Raw genomic sequence first — 6,632 nt, 5'->3', positions numbered from 1 at the left:
TTTGAGTAAGTATAAAAAGACATTTTATTTATTTACCATACCTCCACTTTACTTATATTTTTATTTGTTTACACCCTTGCATGTATATAAGGTGACTTATGGAGTAAATATAATATTTTTATTTATTTATTTACCATACCTCTCATTTATTTATATTTTTATTAATTTACCATACCTCTTTTATAAATATGGTATTTGGGCCTTTGGCCCATAGGATTCACTTAAATAAAACCTATTCTTGAAAATGGGCAAATGGAAGGTTGTAACTCCTAATTTCAAGGGCTAAATTTACCTTTTTTACCCTCTCCCTTAAAATTAGGTGGGATATTTGAGGTGATTTGTAAATATGTACTACGATACAAAATATTCTCCCACTAAAAATTTAAAACCCCTTAATTTCCCCAAAGGGCGAACATTCGCCCCTAAAATTTTCTATGGTGAAGACAATCTGGCACAACAATTAGAAGAAAAGAAAAATAATTGTAATAAGCTACAAGATGAGAGTAACCTCTTGAAACAATAACTGACCAAGAAATAGGGGAAAATGATTATAAAAATATATAAAGAGGAAATTTTGTGTCTAAAACTCAAGCTTAATGATGCAAAAAGGGAAGAAGAGGTTTTGAATGGATTAATCATTGATTGGGAAATAACTGCCATAGTTTAGAAGCAAAGATTACCTCTTAGAACAAACCTTCATAAGACCAAAATTGAGATCGAATTAGACAAAAAAAATATTGAAGGAAAAAAGAAACTAAACCACATTATGAGCAGTCAAAGTATTCCAACAAATAAGGTAGGTTTGGGATACCAAGAAAGATAAGAATATTTTAAAGGAAAGGGTAGTATCAAGTCCAAAGGTATCAAAGTATTTCCAATGAAATTAAAAGGAAAAGATAGTGATGATAAATGAAAGATAAGTCACATAAGCACTAAGCAATGGAGAAAGTCTTAAGATTTTCAAATATTCCTCCACATAGATATGTAAATCAACGAACAGGAAAACTAAGATACAATCGATCTGTTCAAGCTGATTAATTATCAAATATCACTTAAGCAAAATTATTCTATGGACATTCTTCTTTAGTTATTTCAAAACCAAATAAACCTACATACATCACCCATTAGGCCAATTCCTCCATCGTACCTTTCTTCATCATACACAACAAAATAATTGAGAAAGAAATAAGATGGATAATGCTAATGTATAAACTTATTATTTCATAAAATTTGTAAATTTAAAAAAAAAATATCCAAATGAGGGAAAAGTTGGATAATAAACTGCGTTTATTTGCATTTATCTAACACATACCATTTGAACCATGTGTGAGAGTGAAAGTTGGACAATAAAGCCTGTTTATTTCCCATAGACACTTATCCAATTCAACCTAATTTCCTTAATAACTTACTTATTCAGAAATAAATTTTATTATAATAAAATATAAAAAATGAATATTTTTCTTAATAACCTACTTATTCACAAATAAATTTTATTATAATAAAATATAAAAAGATTAATATTTTCCATACTTATTCACAAATAAATATTATTATAATAGAACATTAAAAAAATCAATATTTTCCATACTTATTCCCATAATAAATATAAAAAAAATCAATATTTTCCCTCGGTGAAAATCGATCTTTTGATATTCTGAAAGCATAATTAAAAAATTTTAAACAAACTTAACGTAAATGAACCTTAAAATTATCAAAATAGTTTCAAAACCTTTATTAACTAATAAAAATCCCCACTCCCTATGGACATTAAAAACCTACTCACACCTGTTACGATAACCCTTTATAAAAAAAAGGATAGAAATGATTCAAAAGGTGATTTATACGAACTCCTAAATTCTAGCACGAAGTTGAGACTTACTACAGGTTGAATAATCTAGATTGTCTCCAGTAGTGATGGTGATGCCCTCTACTATTTCATTAGTTGGAAACGATTTATACAAGTGCATTGCGCCAGTTGTTCCACGATCTACATCTCAATTTTTATCCAAACCCGTGGAAACATAGTCCGAGGAAGAGAAACCTCGACTTGGCTAAGCTTTTACCGTTCAATGAATGCCGGTAGCTTTTTCCATATGGCCTCCACGCCCTTATATATATATCAATAACCAGTGCCGGAGTCTCATAATAGATCAATAGTGGCTATTCTTCTTTAGTTATTTCATATGTTCATTATCTTCTTGTTCTCAAAGTCCATATAAATTAGATTCCTTCTCATACATAGTGTTCATTATTATATTGCAATCATGGCCGCTGTAAATGCATCAATAATGGCAATGAATGGAGCATCGCTCCTGCAATGGAGGCCAGCGGAGAGGTCAACAACCAGCAGGCAGCTTCGAGCAAAATGAATGGCAGGGGTTAGTAATTCTGTCGCTGTCTCTGTATACACGAATATAAGGTTTTATGTTATTCTATAAGGTTTTATGTTATTCTATATATAACTTAATTTGGGTCATGTGGATCCACAACTGAAGGAGTCAAGGAAATCGCCTTCTACCCCTCCTGAGACGGTAAGCGATTATGCAGGCGCCAATTTTAACATTAACATGCACTGCACTGCCCATGCACTGAACTAAATTGAATTGACATAAATAATAATGCAAGTGAGAACAAAATTTAAGGACGTGTTTTCTTTCAGTGAGCCAGCCCCAGAAACCATAAATGGGAGACTCACCATGCTCGGATTCGTCTCAGCTATCGGAGTGGAGATAGCGAGCGGGAAAGACCTCGTCGCACAACTGGCCAGTGGAGGAGTTCCACTTTTTATTGGAAGCGCGCTTCTCTTCACGCTTGCTTCTTTGATACCCATGTTCAAGGGAGTGTCCAAAGAGAGCAAATCACAGGAAATAATGTCTTCTGGGGCAGAGATGTTGAATGGGAGTTTTTCCATGATTGGCCTCATTGCGCTGGCCTTGACTAAATACCTCAAGGGAGGTCCTCTCATCTCATGATCATCATCAACTATATACCAAACTTCATACCCCTCTTATGTTGGGAATTTTTCTGATAAAATTCCAAAAACAAAAGCTGAACAAAGAGCAACGCTCTGTTTTTCAACACAGGACCTTTAACATAGGGGAAACTTAAAATAAATTTACAGCGGACAGAGTTTCACACATGAACAAATTTCTATTCATTAATAAAGGCAATTGTTGTTTACAAACTTCTTCCTCTCTCAGAGGGATTACACAGGAACATTTGAGTTCAACACAAAAATTACTCTGTCCCTCCTTTTAAAAGGATTTACACTGCATTACAAAAAAAAACTTTTGTCTCTACGAAAGAGATCAACACACTGCTGTGTGGAAATTTCACATCAATTTTTCTCAGGATGTTGCATTCTATTTTTTTACTTCGCACTGCTGTGCATTACAATTCTCATTTCAAAAATTACATGGTCAACAAACAGAACTTACATATATATGAAAACCAAAAGAAATTACTTCACGCTTTCACTTGCCATGCTTCCGTAAAAGAAATAATAAAAATTAAATGGTTTTACCAACTTTTTCTTGTGCCCATACTCCCGTTGAAATAAAATTAAAATCCTTACCAAAACTTACCAACCCACAGTAAATTGCATTTACTGTTTTACTGACATTTACTGGCGGTAAAAAATGTAACTTTCACTTCACATTAAATTCATGCTACAGCCCTGTACTCAACCATTGACTTCAATTGGATTGCATCGCAGAAGGCTATCGGGAGGCCGAGACAAGTTGAGAGATGAGCGATCAGCGATGTGCGATAATATCACATCGCTAAAACATATCGCATTGTAAGAGACAAGAGCATAACGCGCGTAAGGCGAAAATTGCGATCTGCGATTTGCGATCGCATCCCAGAAAGGCGAAGGTCTTAGCACAAGGGTACTGCGATTTGCGATCCGTGATCTGATCGCATCGCAGGGAAAAAACTGACTGTTTTGCAGAAGTAAAATATGCCACTGTTGTTCAACTGTCACTGTAGTTGAAATTACAATTTCAACACTCCCCTTTAATTTCAACTGCAGGGTTATCAATCATACCCAAACTTTTTCTTAAATACTCAAAATTTTTCTGTCCCAAAGGCTTGGTCAAAATTTCAGCAACCTGTTCTTCAGTGCTGCAATGATGTAAAACAATTTCTCCGTTGTTCACCAATTCTCTTATGTAGTGAAACCTTGTATCAATGTGTTTCGTTCGCTTGTGAAACACAAAATTCTTGGACAATGCAATCGTTGAACTATTGTCGCAGAAAATCATTGTTTCTATTGCCTACTCTTGGCATATACTTTTTAACAGTCTCCTCATCCAAACCGCTTGACACGCTGCTGCTGTAGCTGCCACGTACTCTGCTTCTGTTGTAGACAACACCAGAATTGGCTGTTTCTTGGAAGCCCATGAAATGGCTCCTGAACCCATCTGAAAAACGTAACCGGATGTGCTTTTCCGATCATCTCCACTTCGAGCCCAATCGCTATCGGTGTAGCCAACTAAATCTGAACTTTCTAAAAAAGTATACAAAATGCCAAATCTTTTTGTACCTTTGACATACCTCAGAATTCTTTTGGCTGCCTGCCAATGTGCCTCTTTTGGCCTCTCCATAAATCTAGAAATCAAACTAATAGAAAACATTATGTCAGGCCTAGTTGCAGTTAAATACATAAGGCTGCCAACTATGCTCTTATACAAGCTAGGATCAAAATCCTTGTTGCTGTCCTCTTTGCTGAGTTTTAATCCCATTACTGTGGGAGTGAATGCTGCCTTGCACTCTTGCATATTAAATCTGCCCAACACATCATTTACATATCTTGCTTGAGATATAAAAATTCCATTTTCATTTTGATCTACTTCTATTCCTAAGAAGTATCTCAGCAAACCCATGTCAGTCATTTCAAATTCCTCTTTCATGACTGATTTGAAGTTTTCAATGAGGTAGTCATCATTGCCTGTAAAAATCACATCATCAACATACAAGACAACAATTAAAATCTTGTCGTCGTTTTCATTGATGTAGACGGTGGGTTCTCCTTCACATTTGTCAAATTCATTTTCCAGTAGATAGGAATCTATTCTACTGTACCACACTCTTAGCGCTTGCTTGAGTCCATAAAGAGCTTTCTTCAGTCTGCAAACTTTGTGTTCTTGACCTTTCTTCTCATAGCATAGTGGTTGTTCAATGTAAACCTCTTCCTTTAACACTCCATTTAGGAATGTCGACTTCACATCCATTTGGTAAACTTTCCATTTGTTTTGTGCTGCTATGGACAACACTGCTCTCACGGTTTCCATTCTTGCAACTGGTGCGAAAGTCTCCTCATAATCTCTCCCATACTGCTGCTTCTATCCCTCGACAACTAGCCTTGCCTTGTGTCTTTCAATTTTTCCTTCAGCATTGCATTTGGTCTTATAGACCCATTTGACTCCAATGACTTCTTTACCTTTTGGTAGCTCAACCAAATCCCATGTCTTGTTTCTTTCTATGGCATTCATTTCCTCATCCATAGCTTCTATCCATTTCTTATCTTTAATAGCATCTTCAAAATGATTAGGATCATCAACATGAAAATACAACGCAAATAAGGAATTCATTCCTTCATTATAAATATCACTCAAGTTTCTGAACTTCTTATCTCTTTCACTTGGTGTGAAAGTGCTTGAAGATGCACTTGAATTTCCTCCTTTTGGTGTGCTTGGAGAAGCACTCTCATTTCTCCTCAAGGGTGTTCCTTGCTGTCCTTGTGTTTGCGCTGCTGTTTGGGGATGTATTTCAACGATCTCCTCATCATCTTCATCATGAGATAAACAATTTTTAACATTCACTGTTTTCTCTATGCTTCCATCCCAAGCTTCCTCCTCAATGAACTGAACATCTCTGCTCACAAAGAATTTCTTGGTTGATGGGATATACAACCTGTAAGCTTTGGATTCCTCACTGTATCCAATGAAGATACATTTCTCCCCTTTGTTGTCCAACTTCCTCCTTAGCTGATCAGGAATGTGTGCATAGGCCACACATCCAAAAATTTTCATGTGGGTGACTCCTTGCTTTCTCCCACTCCATGCCTCTTCAGGCACTTTGTTCGTCACAACTTTTGTAGGACACCTATTCAAGATATATACTGCACAGTTTACGGCTTCAGCCCAATAATCATTTGGCAAATGCTTTGCCTTCAACATGCTCCTCGCCATATCCATAATGGTCCTGTTCTTCCTTTCAGCAACTCCATTTTGCTATGGGGTGTACCTCACTGTAAATTGCTTGTGAATTCCATTTTCTTTGCAAAACTGTAGGAATGCCTTGGAGATATACTCACCTCCTCTGTCTGTTCTCAAAAATTTGATGTACAGCCCACTTTGATTTTCCACAAGTGCTTTGAAATTTCGAAATTTTTCAAACACTTCACTTTTGTTTTTCAAGAAATAAACCCAAGTCTTTCTTGTAAAATCATCAATGAATGTTAGAAAATATTGGCTATCAGCTAAAGATGGATTTTGCATCGGTCCACACAAATCTGAGTGGACAATTTCTAAGGGTACTTTTTCCCTTATGCTTTTCCCTGATGGAAAGCTTTCTCTGTGTTGTTTCCCCAAAATGCAACCTTCATAAAGGCTGTCCGGTTTCTCTAT

General features: G+C 35.9%; 1 pseudogene; it reads left to right on the top strand.

Moving 5' to 3' along the window:
- Positions 1 to 2,618: 2,618 nt before the first annotated feature.
- On the top strand, positions 2,619 to 2,972 carry LOC149148483 (early light-induced protein 1, chloroplastic pseudogene; annotated as a pseudogene).
- Positions 2,973 to 6,632: the final 3,660 nt, after the last annotated feature.

The sequence above is a fragment of the Pinus tabuliformis genome, chromosome 9, assembly GCF_031772625.1.
Source record: "Pinus tabuliformis cultivar Carrire ecotype Pingquan chromosome 9, CPIR1, whole genome shotgun sequence".
Classification (NCBI taxonomy): Eukaryota; Viridiplantae; Streptophyta; class Pinopsida; order Pinales; family Pinaceae; genus Pinus; species Pinus tabuliformis.
Note: the sequence above shows the minus strand (reverse complement) of the source record. Positions and strands in the feature narration are given on the sequence as shown.